The sequence below is a fragment of the Triturus cristatus genome, chromosome 4_2 (genome assembly GCF_964204655.1).
Source record: "Triturus cristatus chromosome 4_2, aTriCri1.1, whole genome shotgun sequence".
Lineage (NCBI taxonomy): Eukaryota > Metazoa > Chordata > Amphibia > Caudata > Salamandridae > Triturus > Triturus cristatus.
This window is the reverse complement of record NC_140586.1, coordinates 936,165,053-936,192,464: the sequence shown is the minus strand read 5'-3', so window position 1 is coordinate 936,192,464 and position 27,412 is coordinate 936,165,053. Positions and strand designations below refer to the sequence as shown.

Sequence of the window (27,412 nt, the reverse complement as noted above, 5' to 3'; positions counted from 1 at the left end):
AGGCATGGTAGAGGCAGCGTACCACGAGTCGGGAGGCCAGTGATAGTAAAGGTATTGAAACAGTTGCATATTAACGGGGCCCATAATTCTGGGACTGCTTTATAAATGTCCATGGGGACCCCATCTGGCCCTGGAGCCTTATTCGATAGAGACTTCATAATGGCTTCCCAAATCTCATCCAGTGGAAAATTAATATTGATTGGCGATTTCACCGCTACCTCCAGGGCCCATTTGAGACAAGTCTGAGCAATATAAGGCACCGAAGCCTCTGGGCTGATGGTGATAATAACCAAATCATCAATACTTGGGCCTGGGAAGCCAATTTCCTTAACCAGCCCCCAGAGAGTTGTAGCGTCCTTCATCTGACAGGACTGAACCAGTCCCCCAATACTTAATTTTATTATCAAGTCTTACTCTGAAATTAGGGCAACCCAGTCATCATCGTCCTTCTTGTTGGATAACCCGGCAATATTCCTGGAAAGCATTTTCAGCTGATGTGTGGCATCTCCAAGGGACTTCCGGGTGGAGGCAACGTTAACACTGTTTTCAATTAACACAGGGCTGGAGCACAATGAAATTACGGGGCCTTCATCCATATGGGGGCCACTAGCTGCACAAGGAATGGGGATGGAGGGCGATGGACTTGCACGATCAGAATTCAAAGCCTGTTCCCCGAGATGCATCCCCATACCATGTTCACCATCCGTGGTGGCACTAGCAGGCTTGTTAAAACCATTCCGAAGTCAGTCCACATCAGTCAAGCATCCTAGTGGCCCAAACCCAGTTCTGAACTCGTAGATTAAAAGTGTGCGGATATAATTGTTTAAAGCCCAGGTTAGCCCAGCACCATAGGACTCTGGGCAATAGCTCGCTTAATCTTCCCGACGCCCCCGCAGCACCGGCACACCTCACCTGAGGTTGCGGCACGCTTTAAAAATGCTGGTATTATTAAGTCACACTGTGAAGTAGAACCAAGAGCTGGCCCCGGGTTGCAATGGCAGATGGGAGTATTACGGCCAACAGGATGGTGCTCCAAGCGTGGCCCCTGAGCCGAACTAGCTAAGACTGTACCAGTGGGAAATGGCGCCCCATTCATAGTCGCAGCCATTAAACTCTGGAACAGTCTCCCCATAGCCATTAGAACACTTACCCCCTCTGTCTGCCTTTAGGACGGCCCTGAAAACTTGGTTGTTCAATAAATAGAGGTCCTTGCTCACTGTGAACTACCAGCTCCAAGACACCCTTTGGTATTTGTGTGCTTAACAAATTCATCTAAATTAACATTAAAGTTTACTCGGTGGCTGCCATGTTTTAAACGGCCACTCAGCAAACCTTTTTGTGCTTTGGTAAAACAAAATCAATAGTGACCTTCACACCCGGAAGTTCTTTACCATGGAGTAGGGGGCCGTTTTTCTTTTTTATTCTTTGTTGTGTCTACTGGCCCACCAAGCTTTTTCTTGCGGTTCCAAATAGAGGGAGGTGGATGTTTATAATCGTTGCTCTGACTTATTGCTGTTTTTTAAGTTGACTTTCCTCGATAATAATGAACGGTGCTTGAAGCTTAGATAAAGTTGTGAATGAATCCCGATGTGATGATTTGTTCCTCAATTGGTCCCTGAATTGAACTGGACACATAGTGTTTCTTTGATGGGATCGATCAGTGCCTTCATGTTTGTCTTAGTGTCAGGCTCATCTAGTTATTAATTCATTGTCTCGCACTGAAACAAGTAGTGATGTAGAAGGTCGATTGGTGTTTGAGACCAATGGGAACCGTGCCTGATGTTTCCAGAATCTACGTAAGACTGTCTGTAGCTAACACTGCGATAAAAAGTATAAGCTGCCTGTATTTCCTTGGGAGCGGTGGAATTGAGTTTGCTACTGAAGAATCCTGCCATCCTATTGGCCTGTGAAGGAAGACGCCTGTTACAATGTTTTCGACATATGTTTTTCGACTTTTATTTTGGTGTGTGTTCCTAGGTAGTTACAACTCTTACTCTTATTCCCTTTCGAGCCCAGACCCTTGACGGTTGTGGCAACTGCTGCTGCCGTTTCCCCTAGTTGTATTCCTTCTGTTATTTGATTTGACAGATTGCTGCTGCCGTTTCCCCTCGTTGTATTCCTTCTGTTATTTGATTTGACAGATTGCTGCTGCCGTTTCCCCTAGTTGTATTCCTTCTGTTATTTGATTTGACAGATTGCTGCTGCCATTTCCCCTCGTTGTATTCCTTTTATTTGATTTGACAGATTGCTGCTGCTGCGTTTCCCCTCGTTGTATTCCTTCTCTTATTTGATTTGACAGATTGCTGCTGCCATTTCCCCTCGTTGTATTGCTTTTCTTATTTGATTTGACAGATTGCTGCTGCTGTTTCCCCTCGTTGTATTCCTTCTCTTGTTTGATTTGACAGATTGCTGCTGCCGTTTCCCCTCGCTGTATTCCTTCTCTTGTTTGATTTGACAGATTGCTGCTGCCATTTCCCCTCGTTGTATTCCTTTTATTTGATTTGACAGATTGCTGCTGCTGCCGTTTCCCCTCGTTGTATTCCTTCTCTTATTTGATTTGACAGATTGCTGCTGCCATTTCCCCTCGTTGTATTGCTTTTCTTATTTCATTTGACAGATTGCTGCTGCTGTTTCCCCTCGTTGTATTCCTTTTCTTGTCTGATTTGACAGATTGCTGCTGCCGTTTCCCCTCGTATTGCTTTTCTTATTTGATTTGACAGATTGCTGCTGCAACTGTTTGCTGATTTACTTTGATTTATTGGGGCCCGGCTGAGTCTTATGAACTACTCTTTATGGGAAGTTCTGTTGCTCTAATTTGGTTTTGAAGCTTTATGCTCCTTTGATTTTACACTCTAACCCTATTCTATAGAATAGGGAAGTGTTTCCTTTCTGGAATGCACTTAAATGCAATTGATGCTTGGTTCTAAGCCTTTTCCTTGATGAGATTTCTGTAAACTCATTTGATTATGGACCGAAGGAATTAAAGATAAAAACAGAGAAAATAACTTTACTAATTTCTAAATGCGAAATAAAGCTTTTAAACTACAATACAACTCTCATCATTGACTGAACTTTAACTGTAAATGAAATTTAAGTTTGAGAAGTTTGTTTTGCTCCTTGATGCCTAATACACATTTACAAGGTCCATCACATGAAGAGGTAGAAGGATTTAGCACTGAAGACGGGGTTTTTCCCAACTTAAATAAGGAAAATAAGAAAATTATATGCCCCAATCCATGCAATCAGGCCCTTATCTGATAACATTAGTAGTGCTTAGATTCAGGCTCGGATAAGGTAGCATGTGCTATAAACAATACATGACAAACCCCTCAACAAGTTGCACAATTCACTGTGATGGGCAGACTCTAACACCCAATCTTCACCGCGAGACATGGGGCAATGGAATATTTTAGCCATCTCACGATGAGACTTAGCATTTAATCTTCGCTTTACCAAAATGTGCTGGTTGTGAAATCTTTCATTAGTCTGGACAGTTTCCACAGCACATTGGCAACGACTCACAACCCCATTGTGTAGTTAGCCAGATGGAAACTTTAATTAAACTAAACACTGGTAGTAAGTATGTGAGGATAAAACTGCATTGTAAAAGAATGATCGTTTCATTTGACCCTTGGGGGTGGAACACCCAGTCTCATAATACACTCACTAAAATATGATGTAGTGAAAAAGTTATGAATCTTGAAACAAGAAGTTCTGCTCCATGGTGTTGGTACTCCTGCTTCATCAATTTTTTTTCTAGATAGTCAAATAACATCCTTACTATGTCTTTGTGTCCTTAATTTCCATTAATTTATAGAGGTGGGTGAGCCAGTGAAGGATGCCTGGCTTTAGCTCAGCTCGGAGTTTACTCGGATCCTCGGGCCAAAGCATGCCAAGCCATTTGTCTGCCTCAGGAGGCCTTCTTTAGGAGGATATTAAAACTCGTGTTTGACTTTACCACACATGGTGAAGGCAGAGTCGAGATCAAGCAGTTTACACTCTTCTGCAGTCTGCAATGGCAGGCCTCTTGTTAGTAATTTACTTGGGCTACTCAGGGTGTCATAAATAGTGATTCAGGCCCTGGTGACCCCTTTAACACCCATGCCCTGGGAATCATTGATACCATGTACTAGTGACCTATAAGGGGGTTAAAGTCCTTGATACCAATTCACATATAGCAATTTCAGCCTGCTCCAGTGCACTTTCCTAGTCATAACCAACAGCATCTGGAACAAAAAGTGTGGGGGTGACCATCCAAAAAGGGTACTTCCCTCCAGATGATGACGGAGGCAGTCTTGGTGCCTTCGTCCGGTGAGCCCTCTCTATAGTAAAGCATGGGAATGGCCCTCTGTCTGGAATCCATGTTTTAAACCAGTCTAACCGGTTTGTTGTCCTTCTGCGCACTTCGGCAGTCCCACCAGCCACAGATTATTTCTTCATGATCGGCCTTCTGCATCTTCCATACGGTGTTCGAGGAGTGTTGTCGGCTCATTCAGTCTTTTCTGCTCGTGTAGTGGTGCCTGCCACAACTTGCAGGGAGGAAATGCGCCTCTCTACCTCCATAGCTTGCAAGGAAAAGTTGCGCAATTATTGATGGAGGAGCGAGATCCTTACCCCATAAATCTTGTCTGTCAAGTCGTTGTGGTTGTCTTTGATCACTAGGAGTACTGCTGCTGGGGAAACCTGTGGTAGTAGGGAAGGCCCAGTGCTCCTACCTCTACTGACCAGCTATGTGCCACCAGTTTGGTGTATTTATCTATCTTTCCCTGGCCCCCTGCAGCCTTCTCCTTCACCATGTTGGCAATCGAATATCCAGCATGAGTATTTATTTCCTTGGGCACTCACACGTCCTCAGCCTCTGCCCCAGGACAATTGGTTGCCACCGTTGCGGTGCAGAGCCAAATCAATGCCACTCCCCCCCACTCCTCACCCCTGTGTCTGTCAGCAAGGAGTATGCCGTCATTATCTAGAGTCATCGCCTGGTTGGTCCTCTTCCCTTCTAGTCTCCCACAGTGGGTCAGGATTAGTGTGAGGGGAAGGCCGCCTCACGTATATAGGAGGCAAAAGATGAGGGATGTGCCTATCCACCTTTCGCAGCTCCAACGGAGTGTCAGTGGGTGACTGCCACCCTCACGGTCCACTCCGAGGTCTTGGCAGGTATTCTCAGCCCCATCTCCTCTCTCAGGGGAGCCAGCAGCAGTGGGGGAGAGAGCCGAGTTCCACCCCCCTGTCCCCATCCGCCGCAGCAGGAGTCTCCGTGGGATGACCACTCCTCCTCAATGTCTGTTCAATGGCCACTGCCCGCGTTTTTGACCCCCTTCTCAACTCATGGTGGGTCCAGCAGCAGGACGGAGTGATGGGGGGCAGGTAGCCAGCCACCAGCAAGGGCTGATCCCTCTCCAGAGGGGCAGGATGCTGGAGGATATTTAGGGCCGACACAAAGCCTGTTTAGATTGCAGCTGCCCGGAAAAAGATCTTCAATTAGTGTAGTGTAGAGCCCACTGATAAGTTTCCTTTATTTGCTCAATTTGTCTCAGTAGGAATTAGTAGTAGAGTCCGAGATAATGTTTGATTGACTCTGGAGGTCTTCAGGGCACAGTTCAACTGCTGGTAAAACTGGAATTTGGAGAGGTTGAATTCCTCCCGGAGAGTTTCAAAGGTTTTGAGGGCCCCCTCAGGAACGACCTAGCTGCTACATCTGGATCACCTGGTGTGTGACGATCTTTTCCTCCTCAGTGGAGTCATCGTCCAACAGCAGGAGTAATCAGCTGTATCATCTATATGGGGACAATCTTGAAGAGTCAATTCCCATGCCGGTGTGTGGTCTGGACTCCTCAGCCCCTTCTGTGCTTCGGCTTTTAGTTTTGTTTCCTCGCATGTGGCCCATTTGATTAGTTCATTTCCCCACTCTTGGAGTGAGAGTCCCCTGAGGGGTTCCAAAATAGGGTTATCTAGCATTGTGCAAGAGCCAGGGCTATATCTGCACATCCTGAGGAAATCATATTGGCTTTAGGTTTAGGAAATACGCCTAGGAGGCAAGCCGGTGGGGAATTAGATTTGACTATGTTATGCCCTGTTGCGTCATTAATGTAACTTGTCTCTGTTTCCCAACTTTTGATCCAGTTCATTTTGTACCTGAAAAACGCTTCAAAGTCTGATATGGTGGACATGAGTGCTGGCAGCGAACGTGCTGAGGAGGCTAAAGTGAGGAGTACGTCGTCCGCTTACAGCATAATTTCCAGGTTGCCGGCTTTGGTTTCAGTTCCCCAAATGTCTTCTGAGCAGTATAGGGTGAATGTGAGGGGCTCCGGGGCTATCAGGAAGAGTATGGGTGAAAGGGGACATCTCTGCCTGATGTCGTGTCAAATTAGCTTCTTTCTCTTCCATTTGCTCTATTCCACTTCTTTTCTTGTCTGCCATCTGTTTGTTCTCATCCAAGTGCGCACTTCACATTATGTGTTGTATGCATGCTCAGAATTTAGATTTTCCTAAGTGTAAAGAGCCAGAAATTCTCGAGTATTTTGCATTTCAACCCTTGCTTTATCAGCATGCAAGTTAAACGCAGTTACAAAATGACTGCTCTTCCCAGAGCCCATTGGAATGCATGACTACGGAAAACTGCGCCTGGTGCACCTTCAGGGCACACTAAATCTCATAGTTAATCCTCCCGTGCATGCAGCAAGTCCTCTTCTCTGATAAGGCACATTAAAAACAAGATGCATAGGCTTTTGTATTTTCAATTTCTGTGGGTTCTAAATTGTGGTGTTTTTCAGTGTTTTACAAACTTTTAAAACACTTTTGCTTCGTAAAAATTCACAGGGCTGGTGTTTATCCAAAGAATGTTGAGTTTATTTACTTCTCTTGCTTGTTCCTTTTCCCATTTCTAATATACATCTATCTTCTCCTAACTCTCTTTTTTGAATTTGCTCTTTCAGGTAATGTTTCAGTGTTTTGCTCACCTCCAAACCTGTCTCATTTCCCATTGATTGCTTTCCAGTAGTCTAGTCCCAGGATGTGCAGGATGGAGGTATGTTTGCATCTCATTATCTCACAAATATTTGATTACAGCTGTTTAAAGTGTTTTTTAAATTTATTTTTTATTCTTTTAAGACATCAACAAAAGGAAACCCATTGAGGGATACAGGTTGCAGGGAACATCAATGACATAACATATGTGACATATGTAAACACATCATGGTTGGGCAGCATTCCCATTAACATCAGTGTCGGAGCAAGTTCTGCTAAGGAAAAGGGTGGTCACAAGGCGAGGAGTACAGTGAGGACTATAAAACATGCCAATCCTAATCGCAGGCAGTGCGTCAATAAAACAAATTATAAGGAAGTGTAAGGGGGAGGTTGAAGGGAACACATAATGTTAGATCAACTAATCCATGCCACCTGCCAGACCGGCTCCCGGCCCCACAGTCCACAGGGGAACAGAGACTGCATGGACAGGAGGATATACATCATACATATGTACAATTGTACAGAAGTTATGCATTCATGAGGTCCCGGACATAGTTCCTTCATGGTGGTCTAATGTCGTTCTTGGCTTCTAGGTTAAGGATATATGTATCCCAGATCTTCTGAACCAAGTACTGAGCACTGGGCTATACCCTGACATCTGGAAAAAGGCCTCTATTCTTCCACTAGTGAAGAAAACCCCTCTGGACCTTAACTTGTTGGACAGTTATAGAACTATCTCTCGACTCCTGTTCCTTGCTAAGGTCTTAGAGAAGGCCATTAACGCAGAGATGCTGACCTTTCTGGATGCCCATCGACTGCTGGATCCGGCACAGCATTGTTTCAGAGCTAACCACTGCACCGAGTCCACACTGGTGGTCGCATCGGAGGAAATCAGAGGGAGAGTGGACAAGGGCTGCAGAGTGGCACTAATTCGACTCGATCTCTTTGCCGCCTTTGATACAGTCCCCCATGGCCTCCTTAGGAAACGCCTGCACGCGCTGGGCTTCAGGAGCACAGCACTATCGCTGCTGAGCTCTTTTCTTGAAAACAGGCAACAGTGGGTCGAGATGGGAGAGGTAAAATCCCATCCCTTCTCCCTCCCATGTGGGTTGCCACAGGGCTCAGCCCTAAGTCCTACACTTTTCAATGTATATGTCACCCCTTTGTTACAGCTTATTGGGAGTTTTGGCCTGTCCGTGCTCTCTTACGCTGACAACACACAGATTGTGGTGTCGGTATCATCTCAGGTTGAAAATTATAATGCCAATTTTAGGCTGCCCGTCACAAGAAGACCATCCAAAGAGACATGCGCACTATAAACGAGTGCACAGGCAGCCAACCACTGCTGCCGCTCATCAGGCCCCACCCCTTCCTGAGTCATGACGGGTTGACAAACAATTAAATGGTAATGAATTAACTTCATTAATACTGTATTTTTCGTCTCTGGGTGTTTTCTCGGGTGCATTTAAGTGGGGTGACGCTCCTTCCCTCCAATGGAGGAGCCGCCCGTGAGAGACACAGGTAAGGCAGGCAATAATAATCAATGATAACCATCGCAACAACAGTATCAAGGGATCTTTATCTTATTTTGTTCTAATCGAAAAATAACATAGAAAACAAAGCATAAATATTTGACCGACAATAGTGGATAATCCATTGTAGTTTCATCAGGTATACGTTCACAGTAAATGTCCATTGCAAGGCAGTACATTGAGTGACACAAAAGAATCCGTGTTGTATAGAGCATATTGTAAAGTTACAAACTTCCCGTGTGGCGTCAATAGGAACATAGGATACAACAATTAAGGGTCTTCCTCCATTCCTCATGACGGTGTTCCCCCACCCTCTGTTACCCCTTCCAATTCTAAGCCGTAGTGCTTCATCCAAGGCCCCCATATCTTCTTGAATTTCCGAGGGCAGCCCCTAGCTTTATATGTCACGTGCTCTACCACCATGTACAAGTCTAGGCATGTCCTCCATTCTTTAAGTGTGGGTAACCGGCAGTGCAACCGCACGGGTAGGTTTCCCCGAGGCGTAAGGTGCACAGATATCCTTACTCCGCGGCATTGCTGACGGAGCCCATCATCAAGGAGGAGAGGGCTGTGAACAGGATTGACGTATAATAACGGATTCTGGACACTAACTGTCAAGCATACCAGACCTAGGTAACGAGTGGGATTACGGGCAGTCTTTACCCGAAACCCATTCTCTAACACACTTTCCCGGTCCTGACGAAGCGCTCTGGGATCCATTAGGGACCATTTTATAGCGTGAAACACGTTGACCTTTCATTAAACCACCTTTGTTAACACACCAATCGGGTCGAGAGAAGTGGGACTTTTATTTGGTCTTGATTCCCCTCTTTGAACAGCACTACAGTGCATCTCCATCCCCGAGTGTTTTTAGTTTGGACCAGGGAACTCATGATTAAAATATTTTAGTTCCCTGTTTCATTTTTAATCTTACACTCACTAGCACATTTCTACCCACATACCCTCACTCACAAATGCGGCAACTCCTTAAAAGAACTCCACCAGAGAGCCCCTAACCAAGGGCCCGTGAGGGACTGCAGCGCCACCCCCACGAGGAGCAACCGTGCCCAATGATGATGCTATACATCCGCGAGGGTGTGTGAGGGCACACAGTACTACCACTAGGAGTATTCCCTCCTCACTCTGCACACTCACCCTACCTTTGGAGACATTCCCTTCTATCCACAGCTTACCTGCAGGCTGTCACTTCTCTCTTATATTATAGGAACTGTAACCATCCATTAGATAAAAAAAAATAAAAAAATACCTGCTGTGCCCCCCAGTGCTTCACTATGTCCCGTTTGGTCACCACCAATCCCAAGTTGGCTGAGAGTAGTTTTCGGCTAAGGATATCTACCTCTGTTGAAATACCTAAAAGTAGGTATTTTGGCTCCATTTCAAGATGAAGGTCAAGGATATTGTTGAGCTCACCCCCAATCCTTCCCCAATATTCCTGAATTTCAGGGCATTCCCATAGTGTATGGATAAAGGTACTATCCACCCCATGACATCTAAGACATTTTGAATTTTCCGCTCTCCCTATTTTATGAAGTCGGACCCCATCGAAGTATGTTCGATGCAGAATCTTGTATTAGATGAGGCGTAGCCTAAGTTTGATTGCTACCTCCCGTGGATGCATGAGAGCGGCCACCCAGGCTATATCTTCTAATACCCCCGTAGTCTTTTCCCATTTCATTCTCAGTGGACCAAGCTTGTCCGGCATATTATTAAGTAGTGTTTTATAGGTGAATGAGACAGCCTTAGCCGGAATCTCCTCCTGCAAAATGCGACCTTCGAGCGGTGCATACTCAGGCAGGGACTCCCCTTTTAATCCCTCCTCTATCTATGCGTGTTTCAAACGGAGATATGCATAGACCTGGGTATCATTAAGTTGATATCTATCTCTGAGTGTTGCAAATGAGGCCAGCACTCCCCTCTCTAGGAGATCACCTACCTTAGAGATGCCAATAAAATCCCAGTTTTTAAAACCTCGAAGCTTCCCAATCTCAGGGAGTCTGTTGCCTTCCCATAGTGGGGTCTCTCTGGTACGTTTCTTGTCCCACTGCATTTGCCATTCTGCACTTTTCCACGCTTCCAACGTTCTCTGGGTCGCCGGAAGTAGTCGCCTACTGCCCATACCACCATATAAGTAATGGAGTTTTGTATGTGTACGAAATTGCAGTCTTTCTAGCCTAAAAGTCGAATGGTCTCTGCTAATGTGAATCCATTCATTAATAACAATAAGGTAGGATGCCCTATAATAAGCCCTAATATCAGGGAGGGCCAGGCCCCCATTATATGGACCCCTCTGCAAGGTCTGGAGTGTTACCTGTGGGGAGACTCCATCCCATAAGAGTAGACGCAGTTCACTGTCTATTTGGTTGAACAATGCGTCAGGAATTTTGCAGTATGTATTTTGCAGCACATAGAGCAACTGAGGAAGCGTAACCATTTTATATATGGCTGCCCGTCCCATGATACATGATAGTGAGGGGAAGTTTGCGCCATCTTGTGACATCACTCTGAAAATTAAGGAAAACTCTCTTAACATTACGGGTTAGGTTCTCAGTGACATCCGTAGTGATATAAAGGCCGAGATATGGGAACCCTTCCGGTGACAAAGAGAGACATTCCGGGTAGGACTGAGACTCCAGCCTCACAGTGAGTGGGTAGAGGGTCGATTTATTCCAATTGATTCGATATCCAGCCTGTCTCCCATATAACTAAAAAATCCGCAGGATTTGAGGAAGAGTCACACTCGGGTCAGTCACATACAGTAGAATATCATCCGCATACAAAGATATGCGTTCGTCATCAAGCCGTCTAGCGTCATCTACGAAACCACCTAACCCAGGGGAGGCCCTGATGACGCACGTAAGGGGCTCCAGAATAAGGGCAAAGAGTAATGGGGAAAGGGGGCAACCCTGCCGAGTACACCTTTGAATTGGCCAAGTGTGTGATAAGGCCCCGTTGACTCTGACGCTGGCCTCGGGTTATGTGTATGACAATGCAAACCACTCTCGGAAACCCGGACCGAATCAATATTTCTCCAACACATGGATCATAAAAGGCCAATGAATAGTGTCAGCGTCTAGGGAGAAGAGGAGGTGTGCGCTCTCACGGTGTCTATCCATTTGGCGACCCTGCGGAGATTATATCGAGTAGCGCGCTTTGGCATAAAGCCATATTGATCATCGTGAATGAGTGAGGTAATTACCATAATAAGGCGTGATGCGAGGGCAGTAGCTAGGATTTTAGTTTCTACATTTAACAATGAGATGGGGCTGCAGGAGCCACAATCATCCGGGGGTTTCCCATCCTGTATCACTACTATTGTTGCTGTTCTGAGATCCGCACGGAGCAGTCCCACATCTCTAGATTCTGTAAACAACTTGAGTAAATGTGGTGCCAGAAGAGTGCTGTGTTTTTTAAAGAATTCTCCCGGGAGGCCGTTGGGACCCGGGGTTTTCCCCAGTTTTATTCTATTAATGGCTTCAGTTATTTCTTCCAGTGTGATGTCAACGTCCAAAGCCTCTTTCTCCTCAGGGGAAATACAAGGGAGCGTTATATCCGCAAGATATTCGGTTATTTGCGCATCACTAACCCTTGGTTGAGCCGCATAAAGTGTGGTATAGTATCGGGCGAAGGCCTTTGAGATGTCTTGAGGCATGATGTAATGTCTATCTGCCTCCCTAATGGACGTAACCCATCTAGCGTCCTGCTCCTTCCTACTCAACCATGCCAATAATTTACCCGTTCGATCCCCAGTTTCATATAATCGATGCTGTACAGCGAGCTGTTGTGTCCGAACCTCTTTAGTGACCAATGCTTGGTATTCTCTTCTAGTAATGTCAATCTGACGGAGTGTGTGCGTGTCTAGTACTGAGCCCCCATCATTCTCAAGTGCTAATACCCTGTCCTCTAAGTGCAGGAGCACCTGAAGTTCACGTTGTTTCTGATAGGCAATAATATTTTGCGCTCTGTCACGGAGCACCGTTTTGAAGGCTTCCCAGAGCGTAATGGCCGATTGAACTGAGCCATCGTTTTCGCTAAAATAAAGTTCCACTTCTACCCTGATTTCTTTGGCTACTTGGGGATCTTTCAAGGCCCCTGCATTCAACCTCCAGGAGGTGGCATGTCTGCTCTTTCATTTCCCCACTTCCAAATAGAGTGGTGAATGATCGGAGCTACCGCTGGCCAAATATTCTACCTCCTCTATGTGGACAATCTCTCCAGCTGGGGCAAAAAGATAATCCAACCTGGAGAACACGCTATGCGCTCCAGAAAAGTAGGAATACGCACGTCTAGTCGGGTGGCGACTCTTTCAACCATCTGTTAACCCCAACATGTCCTGGAAATTTGCTAGCGGAGTGGCCTCGTTCAACCCTGCCCGCACGAACGTTCGATCCAGGGTGGGAGCGCATACATCATTAAAATCACCCCCAATAATATGTGTGGAAGGGCCTGTTTGCAAAAGAATTCCAGCTACCTTATCCAACATACGTTGTTGAAGACATGGGGGGGCGTACACATTAACCAACAACGAAGAAGCATGATTCCAAACCCCCCTGACCGCTGCATATGTGCCCTCTGGGTCCTCCCATTTGTGTACAACCCTGAAAGGGGGTGACTTGCGCGCAAGAATCGCCACTCCCCTAGAACCACGGGTAAGGCCTGCATGTGCCATTGTGGTATATTGCCCCCTACCTAGAAACGAACAGTGTGTGCCCAGAAGGTGAGTTTCCTGCAGTAAGACAAAGACTGGTTTAAGTCGTTTGAGGTAATTGGACACCAGCCCACGCTTGATTTTATTCCCCAACCCGTTGACGTTCCACATCAATACTGTGTATTCCTCTCCAGCCATGGCAGAGACAAGCGTAATCTAACTGGTGCCCCTCTCAAACTCTGAGGAGTGGGACCACCACATCCATTCTGATCTAAATGTATGCTCATACATTGTATATCAACCATAGCGAAGATGCCATCCCGCAATGCAGATTCAAAACCTACCCAGTGAAGAACAAGTCTAGTCTTATCCATATGTCTGTCAATAAACCAAACCAACCCACCCTCCACCCCCGTTATCTAACATATCAGAGAACAAAGTACAATGTTCATCGTACCCCCCTCCCCACGCTCTGCAGGCGCCCCCACCATCCCCAATTTCGTCAACAGGACAATACTGGTGTAGGAAACCAATCAGAGGTCTGTACCTTACCCTCCTCCCTCTATCGGTATCACTTTCACGTATCTTTTCAAAGATGCAGGTGAAGAGTTAACTTGGATTTCAGATGGTAGGGAATTCCATATTCTTAGGGCAATACCAGAGAAGGTTGATTGTAAGTTTTCTTGTAGAATTTCTGCTATCTAAACAGTAAAGACGTGGTGCTTCTTGAGGTTCTAGAGCCACCAGGCAGCTCCAGTTTTTGTGCAATGTACCTCGGGGTGTTGGAGTGTATGACTTTGTGTGTCATGCAGGCAATTTAAAATTTAATTTGTGCCTCGTAAGGGAGCCAGTTTAGTGATTTCAAATAAGGTGTTATGTGGTTATTGCATTTAGATACAGTAATAAGCCTTGCAACTGAGTAAAGGGAGGCCCTAAGGGGGACCAACTTGGATCTAGGAAGGCCGCAAGAGGTTACATTTCCATAGTCCAGCCTGGAAATCACTAGGGCTTGAGCAACTGACTTGAAGTTATCGGGGGGGGGGAGGGGTTTGCTTTCCTTAAGCTCCCCATTTGGAAGTAAGCCCGATCCTGCTTTCCAGTAAGTCATGGAGGTAGTCATGTTTGACCGTATCAAAAGATGAGAGGTCATTTATGCTTAAAAGGCAGGATTCATTTTGATCAAGCATTTTTAAACGTTAACTTTGTGAGTCAGCGCTAATTCAGTGCTGCGTCCCTGAAGGAATCCAAATTGGTATTGGTTTAAGAGTTGGAATTGCTCAATGTGATTGCATTGCTGGGTATGGACACATTTCTAGAGGAGCTTTGAAAGAGTCAGGATGCTAGAGATAGGGCGGAAGTTATGTAGATCAGTGTGGTCTGCTGTGGGTTTTTTAAGAATGGGTTTTTTTGTCCAGACTTGAGGCAGTATAGTATTGTGCCTTGAATTGATGAATCATTTACTATTTTGATCCAGAGTGGGAGAAGAGGGATTTTAATCTCAATGAAGAGATTTGAAGGAAGTGTATCGCTGAAGTGGTTTGAAGGTTTAAGTGTTGACAGGATTTTTAGTATGGTCATTTCATCAAAGGATTTGCGGCAATATTTTTTGGGGGGTGTACAGGACGCTCAGGCCACACGGTGGGTGGGTGCTGACTTGTGAATTTGTCGGAAGGAGACCCAATGCAGTGTCTAAGTCACTTTCAATTGTTTTTGTCTTTTCCAGGAAGAAGGCGGCAAGTTCTTCGCTCATAAGCTGCAGATTAGACCCAGAAAGCAGGTTGGGTTTCCTGTTAGATTGCAATTTAACGAGTTCAAACTGTTTTTAGGTCGATTCCTGGCATTTTTTAGCTGTTTCCTAAAGACGTTTGATTTTGAGCTATGTATGTGTTTGTTGTAAATGATTCTTAGAGATCTCAGGTGCTGGAGGTGTTCAAGCGAGGAGGAGAATCTACATGACCATTCAGCCAGTCTTAGATTGCATCTTTCAGGTTTTAGACTACCATTGTTCCAAGAATCGGAGTCTTTGGTGGATACTCTTTTTAGTTGGAGGGGTGCCATAGAGTCTAGAATGTTTGTTATTGAATTAGTGTAATGATCAGTAAAGACCTGGACATCTGACATGTCCTCGGGAGGGGGTAGGATGTAATTGCTGTTAGATGTCAGTTCATTCAGGTTTATGTTTCGAGGGCTCTTTTTCTAGTGTTTGTTTTTCTATTTGAACCTTTTTTGAGGACAACGATTCAGTGATGAGCAAAGTGATGCAGTGGTGGTCTGTCCAATCACATGGAATGATATATTCAAGCTGAATGGAATTAGCTTTAGAGATAACTAGATCCAAGGTCACTCCCACGTTGTTTGTAGGACTTTTGCAGATTTGGATCGAGTTTAGGTCCACTAGGAAGGTTTGTAGGCTAATCACCGATTGGTCATTTGGGTCATTCCAGTAGAGGTTGAAGTCACCTAGGAAGAATTGGGCGCAGTATACACCGGAGTTGGTTTTGATGATTATCATAATTTGTTCAATGGATGGGAGGTTATCTCCTGGAGGGTGGTGAAACACATGCAATTTGTATCGAGGCCTATCTTTACTCAGGATATCGATGCCTAGATGTTCACACGAGATGAGAGTAACGTTTTGTGCTTGCTTCAAAGAGAAATTGTTGCAGTGAATACAGGGGATACCTCCACCAGGTCTGATGATGTCGTAGCTGGAAGGTACTAGATTGTCGAGTGTTGGTGTGGAGGAGTCATTTAGCCAAGTTTCAGTCAGGACTATAAGGTAAAGATCACGAGTAATGATAAGGTCAGCAATATCCACTGCGTGTTTAAATGCCGATCGGTAATTGAATAGCGTACACTTCAGGTGGGGTATGGCTACAGCGTAGGCATCCTGAGTGATGGGAATTTGCTTGAAGTTGGAATTGTTAACTGCTCTGGGATTGGGCCTCGGATCTCTATGTGGATTCGACTGTAGGAGGAGGGAGTATATATTGTTGTCCGATAGAGTATCTTTCATCCTGATGGGTCGGGTGGAGGCGTGGGGGTAGGGAATTGTCTTCCAGGTCAAATGAGGAGACATTGCGATTGCTGAGATCCCATTGGATGTGCAGGTGACATCCGTCGAACGTGATTGTTATTGGATTGCTAAAGGGAGTGTCTACTCTTACCCATCGGCCTGGTGGGACACCAACAATTAGCGAGCTCAGAAGTGAGGGATATTAGGCTTTAAACCTCAGCCTCAAGTTGATAAAGCTTCTGAGAGATCTCAGTGAGTTTGGCGTCAATAGTAATGTGGGAACAGGACGTTGTGATCTGGGCCAGCAGTCCAGGTGAGACAATGCTCCGGTTTATTGTGCTAAGGAGAAGCTGAGTTGGGAGAACCAGGGGAGGGGGGAATAGAGATGGAGTTATGATCAATCAATCAATCAATCAATGAATTTGTAAAGCGCGCTACTCACCCGTAGGGTCTCAAGGTGCTGGGGGGAGGGGGATCCGCTACTGCTCGAAGAGCCAGGTCTTGAGCTGTTTCCTGAAGGAGAGATGGTTCTGGGTCAGTCGTAGATGGGTGGGGAGGGAGTTCCATATCTTGGCCGCCACGTAGGAGAAGGATCTTCCTCCGGCGGTGGTCTTGCAGATACGTGGGACGGTGGCGAGGGCGAGGCTGGCGGAGCGGAGGTGGCGGGTTGGTGTGTAGAATGTGAGGCGGTTGTTGAGGTATGTGGGTCCCATGTCGTGGAGAGCCTTGTGTGCGTGGGTGAGGAGTCTGAACGTGATCCTCTTGCTGATGGGGAGCCAGTGCAGGTCTCTCAGCTGGGGAGAGATGTGGCTGAAGCAGGGGGTGTCCAGGATAAGACGTGCAGAGACGTTCTGTATGGTCTGGAGTCTTTTCTGTAGTTTGGCTGTGGTTCCAGCATAGAGGGTGTTTCCGTAGTCCAGTCGGCTGGTGACGAGGGCCTGGGTGACCGTCTTCCTGGTGTCGGTGGGGATCCACCGGAAGATCTTTCGGAGCATGCCCAGGGTGTTGAAGCAGGATGACGAGACGGCGTTGACTTGCTTGGTCATCGTGAGGGAGGAGTCCAGGATGAAGCCCAGGTTGCGAGCATGGTCCGTTGGCTTTGGAGCAGAGCCCAGGGCAGGGGGCCACCAGGAGTCGTCCCAGGCGGAGGGGGATGTTCCCAGGATGAGGACTTCCGTCTTATCTGAGTTCAGTTTCAGCCGGCTGTGCTTCAATCATTCCGCGACGTCTTTCATTCCTTCCTGGAGGTTGGCTCTGGCTGTGGCGGGGTCGTTGGTGAGGGAGAGGATCAGCTGGGTGTCGTCGGTGTAGGAGATGATGTTGAGGTTGTGTTGGCGTGCGATGGCTGCGAAGGGGCTCATGTAGACGTTGAAGAGGGTGGGGCTGAGCGAGGATCCTTGCGAGACGCCGCAGATGACTTTGGTGGCCACGGACCGGAACGGGGGAAGGCGGACTCTATGGGTTCTGCCGGCGAGGAACGAGATGATCCATTCCAAGGCCTTTCCTTGGATTCCGATGTTGCTGAGGCGCTGTGTCAGGGTGCGTTGGCATACGGTGTCGAAGGCTGCCGAGAGGTCCAGGAGGATGAGGGCAGCTGTTTCCCCGTTGTCGAGCAGGGACCTGATGTCGTCGGTGGCTGCGATGAGGGCGGTCTTGGTGCTGTGGTTAGCTCGGAAGCCGGACTGCGAGGGGTCGAGGGATCCGTTGGTCTCGAGGAAGGCGGAGAGTTGTTTGTTGACGATCTTCTCGATGACTTTGGCCGGAAAGGGGAGGAGCGAGATGGGGCGGAAGTTCTTGAGGTCCGTGGGGTCGGCGGTGGGTTTCTTCAGGAGGGCGCTGAGCTCGGCGTGCTTCCAGCTCTCTGGGAGGGTGGCGGATGCAAAGGAGCTGTTGATGATGTTCCTGAGTTGGGGTGCGATGATGGAGTCGGCTTTGTTGAAGATGTGGTGTGGGCAGGGGTCGGTTGGGGAGCCGGAGTGGATGGTGTTCATCGTGTGGGTGATATCTTCGGTGCTGACCATCGTCCAGGTGCGGAGGGTGGTGGGGGGGGCGCCGGATCGGTGGTAGGGTGCGCGGTCTGTGCGCCGAAACTGTTGTGTATGTCGGAAATCTTGCGGTGAAAGAACGAGGCGAGTGAGTCACAGAGGTCCTGCGAGGGTGTGATGTCGTTGTTGCAGGCGCTGGGGCTGGAGAGCTCTTTGACGATGCTGAAGAGTTCCTTGCTGTTGGGGGAGTTGTTGTCCAGTCGTTCTTTGAATGTGGTCCTTTTGGTGGTGCGGATCAGTTGGTGGTGTTTGCGGGTGGCGTTCTTGAGGGCTGTCATGTTTTCTGTAGTCTGGTCGTGGTGCCAGGCTTTCTCGAGGGTACGGCAGGTTTTCTTGGAGTTTTTGAGGTCATTGGTGAACCAGGAGGCCATCTTGCTGCCGTGTCTCCTGGGGGGGGTTCTTCAGTGGTGCAAGGTCATCGGCGCAGTTGGTGAGCCACTGTGTGAGGTTGCGGGCTGCTTCGTTGGGGTCCGTCGTGTTGGTGGGGGGGTTCTGGCTGAGGGAGGTGGTGAGCTGGTCGGCGGTGATCTTGCTCCAGCTTCTGCGGGGAACCTGTTGAGGGTGGTTGTGGGTCGTGGTTCCCCTGAAGTTGAAGTGGAAGTAGCTGTGGTCTGTCCAGTGCAGTCCGGTGGAGTGGCTGAAGGAGATGTGCTTGCTGGAGGAGAAGATGGGGTCAAGTGTGTGGCCGGCGATGTGGGTGGGGGTGTTCACCAGTTGCTTGAGTCCGAGGTTGACAAGGTTGTCCAGCAGGGTGACGGTGTTGCTGTCATTGTTGTTCTCCTGGTGGAAGTTGAGGTCTCCTAGGAGGATGAAGTCTGAGGAGGTAAGGGCGTGCGGGCTGACGAAGTCTGCGATGGCTTCGCTGAATTGTGTGCGTGGTCCCGGGGGTCTGTAGACGAGGGTGCCTCTGAGGGTGGTCTTGGGGTCGGTGTGTATCTGGAAGTGAAGGTTTTCAGCGGCGGTGAGGGTGTCGTCGGTATTGGTCGTGATTCGGATGGTGTTTCTGTGGACAATGGCGATGCCTCCTCCGGCTTGGTTGACGCGGTCCTTCCGGGCGATCTTGTAGCCATCCGGGATGGCTATGGCGATGTCGGGAGCTGAGGAGGCGTTCATCCATGTTTCTGTGAGGAAGGCGACGTCTGGTGATGTTGTGTCGAGAAGGTTCCAGAGTTCGACGGCGTGCCTGTGGATGGAGCGGGTGTTGAGCAAGATGCACTTGAGGTGGTCGTTGCTGGAGCCTGGCTTGGTGGGTGCGGTGCAGGATCGGGTGCAGGTGAAGTTGCAGGCGTGGCAGGTGAATGCTCCGTGGGTGCGTTTCGGGTTGGCTTGCTAGCAGGCTGGCTGTCGGCCGGTGTTGAGTGCGTGGAGGGTGGTGGCGGCGTATCTCTGTCGGGTTGGCTGGCTCCGGCGGAGTCCAGGGGTTCTGGCGCTGGGCGCGGTCCAGGTGTGGACGGGCGTAGACGGGCTTGGCTTTGGCGCGCCTTCGGCGCGCATTCGTCGCACCCTCTGCACGTGCCCGCTGCGCGTACGCGCGGTGCCCGCCATATATGGCGAAGTGGGAGGGAGGAGCACCTGGGAGGCGGGAGCGGGGCGGTGAATGGGGAGCGGGTGCCAATAGAAGGGGGCAGGGACGCACGAGAGCAGCGGCGGGGAGCGGAAGGGGGGTGGAAAGAGCGGGAAGACGGAGCGGGAGAGCGAGGGCAAGCCTGGGCAAGCCTGGAGAGCAGGGCCCTTCAGGAGAGGCGGCAGCAAGAGAGGCCAAGAAGGCAGCAGCAGCAGAATCTGGGCACACGGGGGCCGTGCAGAGTGGAGTGACCGGGTCAAGGGTGATTGAGGAGTGGGGGTGTGGGACTCATAAACTGATTGATAAATAGATAGGTGCTATGTTATTGGTCATGTTAGGGGGTTGCGAGATAGCAAGTTTCATGGTTTGGTCCAGAAAGGGTGTCACAGGCATATCAGTGGTGACAGCGGGGGAATGTTCAGAGGTCAGGGGCAGAGATGTGGTGAAGGTGTTAGTATTGAGTCCGTGTATTTCAGTGGTGGCTGCTCTAGGGGTGTAGAGAGAGCTCAGACTATTATGACGACAACTGTCGGTTGAATCAAGCGGCAAGGGTAATGGTGAATGAATGCTGTTGGGTAATCTGATGAAGATGGGTGGGGAGGAGGGGAAAGTGGTGGAGCAATACAAGTAGTGGGAAGAGGGGAGGATACAGAACGAGCTACCTGTGGGATGACTAAAGGGCTAGGATGAGCTTGGGTCAGGGAGGAAACTTTCTTTGTCACAGAGAGTTTCATGAGTGAGGAAAATGTAATCAAGTGATTCTAAGTTGCATTCAGTTGCTTGGATGAGGATAATCCCATTATTATAAATGGAGATGGGTTGCCTCTGCTCGACAAACAATAGGGGGAGTTACCAAGAGTCTGAGACCGTGGGGGGTTTTAGTTAATGCAGTGATCTGGGGCAGAGAGCAAAGGGCTTTCCTCCATTGTGCTGGTGTTTAAGTTTAGAAGATAAGGTCACTTATGGTAGCTCCTTTATTCGTGCAGACGTAGGGGACAGAGATAAGGGTTTCTGGGTGAAATTTGAGAAGCCTGTGTATGAAGTTTCTGAAAACGCTTTTAGATAGTTTACTGGGGTATATGACAGTGTAGGAATTACTGCCATCTGCAACCAGTTTGGAGTCTAGTGATCTTCGAGAAAGGGAATACATGGCTAAGGGCTCCAAATTTCCAGAGTTGAACAAGGGGAGGGACCCGGGTACTAAATGCTCACAAGTGGGGGGAAGCTGAGGGGAGGAGAGGGGAAAGGGGTATGGTCAGATGACGGAAGGAAGGGATGGGGCAAACCATGGGGTGGCTGGAGAAAGTTTCATGACTCCGTTCTACAAAAGCAGCCCATTAAACAGCAGAATCATGACAGAAGATGTCCAGAGAGAAGGTACTCTTTCTGTTTTGGGCTTCCCAGCGTTATATGCATGCGATTACTAGGTTGAAATCAGCAAATCCTGAAGAGGAGGCCCAGCTGCGAATATAAAAAAGGGAAGTTGAAATACATTAGGGCTAACTAGAATATGCAATTAGGTAGAATCCGGATTATAGGGATAGGGGGCATGAGGTGAACAGTTGCCTAGGATGAGGGGCTGAGTGAGAGGTGAGTAGAGATGCACTTGGAAATTCGATAGACTGAGCCAGTCTGGGAATCTAAGCAGAATTAGTAAACAACATCATTCTAAGATGGCCGCCAACTTGGAAAAACTTAGAAACTATAGAACATGATAGTTTCGTTTTTTTTTTTTTCGTTTTTATACTTTATTCGATAACAAGGTATCATAAAAGTAATTACATTTCGAATCAACATAGGTACGACCACAGGAGTGATAACATATAAAAATATACGTTTAAAAATTTCATCCAAAAAAACAGAACATGATAGTCCTTTTGTTCATTTCCATAAGAAAGAAATGCTGAGTCTTATGTTGACATCTAGATTCCTAGAGGCGCTGCCATTTTAGATTGGGCAGGCACCTTAAAGTGGGGGAGGGGGCAATACATGATGCAGGGCCTTCAAGGCCCAGATAAAGCCCCTTTACGCGACAAGGGCCCCAAACACAATCAGCACACAAAAGGCCCTCATGATCAGACTTTGAGACAACAGCGAAGGGAATCCTCCTGAAAAAGAGTTCGTAGTGAATGAAACCAGGCACCTCCATGAACAATAATATTTGATGTATGGCACAGCCTCCTGATGTCCACCTTGCTGTCTTGAGTCTTCCTGATCCATCTCTTACTGTTCTTGTTTTAAAAAAACCTTCACCATATGCATCAACCTAAAGCTGCAACTAGTGTATACGTGCAATGCAAGCGCCCTTTTTTTGCCACGTTACTCTATGAACACCTTTGCTGAAATAAATAAGATTGAAGCATATTCAAAGGAACTTTTATGTAAATATCTCTGTATGGTTAAATATGTCTTAAATATGTCTTCATAAGTTTAAACATTAGTAATAAATGTAAGTAATTTAAATCTCTTTACATCCAACAGAAAACAGTCCTTGATTGTACACAGTGTTTAAGAATAATGAAGATAATACTGTAAATCTGCAAAAGCAAAGTCCGAAACATTGAGCTCCAGTATTCAGGAAAACATAAGTGCCATCAGAGACAGCCGAACCTGAACATAAACTGACAGATCTTGGAAGTACCGTCAAGGGCAATTCGGTGGTTCTACGAGTCTCAGCTGTGCACCTCCGTGCCTCAAGATGAAGAAATTACCTCTAGAAAATTAAGACAACACTGATCAACCACTTCTTGTGTAAACATGTCCAATGCCAGCTCTGTGATCATGAGTTTGTTACAGCAGTGCTCTGCTTCCTAAAGTTATATCAGACCACCATTCAGTGCTAGAAGTGTATTGTAAACTCTTTCAGACCATTCCAAAGCAACCATAGAAAAGCACAATGGAGTGGAGCTAGACAACTGAAAGTTAAAAGAAATGGGGGTTCTGCAATATAACATACAGAGTACTGTCCCAGTGTGCCCCAACCAGAAGGACGATGGATCTTTACTCACAAGCTTGCAGAACCATTATCCAGTCTAAAGACACAATCACCGACAAAGAAGCCTTACACACGTTATGAGTGTGGCGAGTATTTGGTGACCTTTGCACTTTAGTGTTTAATCGGAAAGCAAGCGTGCAACATACCACACACATACATGGAGTGTGAGAATAACACAAGTGCTTTATCGGTCATGTTGGCCCTTCAGGAAGTACCATCAAGAGATGTAGAAAAATACATACCCGACTCAGACACACTAACCAAGAAAGAAAAAGCATACACTTGCAGTGGATTTGGAAGTAGTTTTACAGAATCATCTAACCTCAGGAGTCATCAGCGCACACACACAGGGGAAAAGCCATTCAAGTGCAGTGAATGTGGAAAGAGCTTTATATATTTACCAAGCCTAAAACGGCATCAGAGAACACACACAGAGGAAAAGCCATATCATTGCAGTGAATGTGGAAAGAGCTTTATATATTTACCAAGCCTAAAACAGCATCAGGGGACACACACTGCGGAAAAACCATTCAAGTGCAATGAATGTGTGAAGAGCTTTAGTCAATCTTCACACCTACAACAGCATCAGGGAACACACACTGGGGAAAACCCATATAATTGCAGTGAATGTGGAAGTAGTTTTAGGGAATCTGCAACATTAAGGCAACATCTGCAAACACACACTGGAGAAAAACTATTCAAGTGCAATGCATGTGAGAAGCGCTTTATAAGCTTATCAAGCCTAAAACAGCACCATAGAACTCACACAGGGGAAAAACAATTCAAGTGTAGTGAATGTGGAAGTAGTTTTAGTTACTCTTCAGCATTACTTATTCATCAGCGAATACACACAGGAGAAAAACCATACCCTTGCAGTGACTGTGGAAGTAGTTTTAGGGTTTTGACAACATTAAGGAATCATCTGCGAACACACACAGGGGAAAAACCATTCAAGTGCAGTGAATGTGGGAAGAGCTTTAGTCGATTAACAGACTTAAAATACCATCAGAGAAATCACACAGGGGAAAAACCATACAAGTGCAGTGAATGTGTGAAGAGCTTTTGTCGATTAACACACCTCAAACAGCATCAGAAAACACACACTGGGGAAAAACCATACCATTGCAGTGAATGTGTGAAGAGGTTTAGTCAATTATCAGACCTAAAACAGCATCAGAGAACACACACAGGGGAAAAACCATACCATTGCAGTGAATGTGCAAGTAGTTTTAGTGGCGCATCAGCATTAAAGTGCCATCAACTAACACACACTGGAGAAAAACCACATAATTGCAGTGAATGTCTGAAGAGCTTTAGTCACTTATCAGACCTAAAAAAAGCATCAGAGAACACACACAGGGGAAAAACCATACAAGTGCAGTGAATGTGTGAAGAGCTTTTGTCGATTATCACAACTAAAACAGCATGAGAAAACACACACTGGGGAAAAACCATACCATTGCAGTGAATGTGTGAAGAGGTTTAGTCAATTATCAGACCTAAAACAGCATCAGAGAACACACACAGGGGAAAAACCATACCATTGCAGTGAATGTGCAAGTAGTTTTAGTGGCGCATCAGCATTAAAGTGCCATCAACTAACACACACTGGAGAAAAACCACATAATTGCAGTGAATGTCTGAAGAGCTTTAGTCACTTATCAGACCTAAAAAAGCATCAGAGAACACACACAGGGGAAAAACCATACCATTGCAGTGAATGTGGAAATAGTTTTAATGACCCATCAGCATTAAAGTGCCATCAACGAACACACACTGGAGAAAAACCACATCATTGCAGTGAATGTCTGAAGAGCTTTAGTCAATCATCAAACCTAAAAAAACACCAGAGAACACACACAGGGGAAAAGCCATTCTAGAACATTGAATGTGGGAAGATCTTTATGTATTTATCAGGATTAAAAGAGCATCAGAGAAGACACACTGGAAAAATCTTTCAAGTCTAGTGAATGTGGGAAGATGTTTCAATATTTATCAAGACTAAATGGGCATCAGAGAACACACACAGGGGAAAAACCATTCAAGTGCAGTGAATGTGCACGTAGTTTTAGTGACTCTTCAACATTAAGGATTCATCAGAGAACACACACAGGGGAAGAATCATTCAAGTGCAGCGAATGTGGGAAGAGCTTTATATATTCATCACGTCTAAAACACCATCTGCGAACACGCAGAGGAGAAAACCCATTCAAGTGTAGTGAATGTGGGAAGAGCTTTATATGTTTATCAAGCCTAAAACGGCATCAGCGAACACACATGGGAACAATTATTCAAGTGCAGGGAATGTGGAAGTAGTTTTAGTGAATTTTCAACATTAAGTATTCATCAGCGAACACACAGAGGGGAAAACCATAGCATTGCAATGAATGTGGAAGTACTTTTACTGCTTCCTCAAATCTCCGGATCCATCAGCGAACACACACAGGGGAGAAACTATTCCAGTGCAGTGATTGTGTGAAGAGATTTTGTCGCTTATCAGAACCATATAGACATCAGCGAACACACACAGGAGAAAAGCCATATCATGGCATTGAACGTGCAAAAAGCTTTTGTCAATTTTCAAACCTACAAAGACATCAGCAAGCACACAACCATCACTGAATACATACAGAAATAAACATAGAGCTGAAGTCAATAATACTGACCCATCTGTGGACATACACTTAAGCAAAAAGGTTTGCTTATTGTGAGATGAAGGAATTATAGACCATGATAAAATCACAATAATGTGGAACATTCAAATACCAGATGATAAAAAGCAGGAGATAGAAGACTGAACTAGCAGGAAACAAGAAAAATACATATATTTGAAAAAATGCAAAAGTGTCCGTTCTCCGCTATTGTTAATTTCCCTGTAGCTAGGAAAAACATGAAATATGAGGAAACCCATTGTAAGTAAAGAAACATTGTTGGTTTTTATTCTATAAGAGAGTTATTATGAAAGAAATAAACACACCAGAGCAGGCTGGACTAACTAAGAGTTTCAAGCTTTTTTCATAGTATGGCAGACTATTCTTCAAAGCCCCTGTAAGATCATACAGGGCTAAAATTCCAGCAAAGGCAATCTAAGGAGCCACTCCACTGGTGTTACTGAGTATGACCTGCTTGAGCTGTTGTTGTATGTAACTTGTAAAAGAGAATTTTGTGGATTCCTCTGGGGAATAATAATCCCATAGTACTATGGAAGCTTAACTCTAAATGTATAATTGGCTATAGTGAAACGAAAAACCCTCCTGGACTGGGCCAAGATATGGGTAAGTAAGTAGTCCGTACTTATATAAGTCTTTGTTACCTGACGAACTCTGCTGAGATTCTGAGTAGAAAGTTCACTGAATTATTTTGAGAATCTTTGTTGTCACTTAGTGCATATAATTGGCACACTGGTCACAGTTTATTCTGCTCAAATCTGTGCATGGAATTGTGTTAAAATGTCCTCATTTTGTCTGAATATATGCACTCTAATGCTTTTAAAGTCAGGGGACCATATCTAAAAATGAATACAATTGAATACAATCACTAGAGTGAGGCTGAGCCATTTGGTAATTTTAGCTAACCAAAACATTTGACACAAAGAAAAGTGAAATGAAAATGCAATAGCAATGTAACTGGGTCGAATTCTGCACAAAATTGTATTTGTAAGTTACAATGTTCAGTTCAGATGCTCTAAGGATAAGAAAACAGCCATGAAACATTTCCAAAGCAAAGACAAAGGTCCCCACAAGACAAAGAAGTATTGTCCTGAGCATATCTCCAATATATAATGTCCACAAATATGCTGTTGTAGGTATACTCATATCTTAATTTTCAATCTTGCAACACATCCAAGGCGATAGTTTAGCCAATCTTATTTTCAGTCTTGTAATATATCCAAAAATCGATACTGTGTTTCTTGTGTGATTTATAGCCCTGACTTCCTTGGGGCTACAAAAGATAAATAACCATCCTTAAACATCTGAGTTATTGTCCCCAACTCAGTTAGTATTGTGTAACCAACACAAAGCCAAGAAGAGTGATAAAGTGAAAAGCGTCTTTGTGGGATCCAAGCAAAAAGTGAGAGAGCTATAACTATATTTCTTGTGTTATACCCCGTTAAATTAAAGGATAATAAATACCATTCACTCTTGCGTGTAGTCATTTTAGTTTAGTATGGCAGGTTACAAGAGTTAAAAGATTTCTATGCATAAGTAAGTGAAGGGAAGACAAGAAAGAAATATCATGCTCCATGCCCAAGCTTATGTACAAAGACGTCAGTCCACAAACTACGCGATTGTGAAAGACAATGCTGCCACCTCACCATAACTAACAGCCTATTCACCAAATCCAGTGTGTTTCTAAAAATTGTGTTTGCTGCATATATTAATAGGACCAGAAATCCCTATATTTCCTAAATGAAAAATCCACCTGTTTTAATGCAAACACATATTCCTGTTTCATATTTAAAACAATAAGTTGTTCATATCTTACAATACCGAGCAGTCGTAGTCGCCATGAGTTTACCTACAACAGCATATTTGTGGACATTGTATATTTGGACATTTGCTCAGGATAATCCTTCTAGGGATATGAAAATTATTTTAATTGTTTTTGTGAATAGGTAGCTGAAATAA

The 27,412-nt window shown here is 45.9% G+C and overlaps 1 pseudogene across 1 annotated transcript in view; it reads left to right on the top strand.

The window, feature by feature from the left end:
* Positions 1–26,613, top strand: part of LOC146838966 (uncharacterized) — a 59,369-nt pseudogene extending 32,756 nt beyond the window's left edge. Inside the window, exons 2-3 of the transcript XR_014960751.1 lie at positions 6,936–7,027; positions 22,271–26,613. The product of XR_014960751.1 is annotated as an uncharacterized LOC146838966 (transcript). The remainder of the gene's footprint in view (positions 1–6,935; positions 7,028–22,270) is intronic.
* Positions 26,614–27,412: the final 799 nt, after the last annotated feature.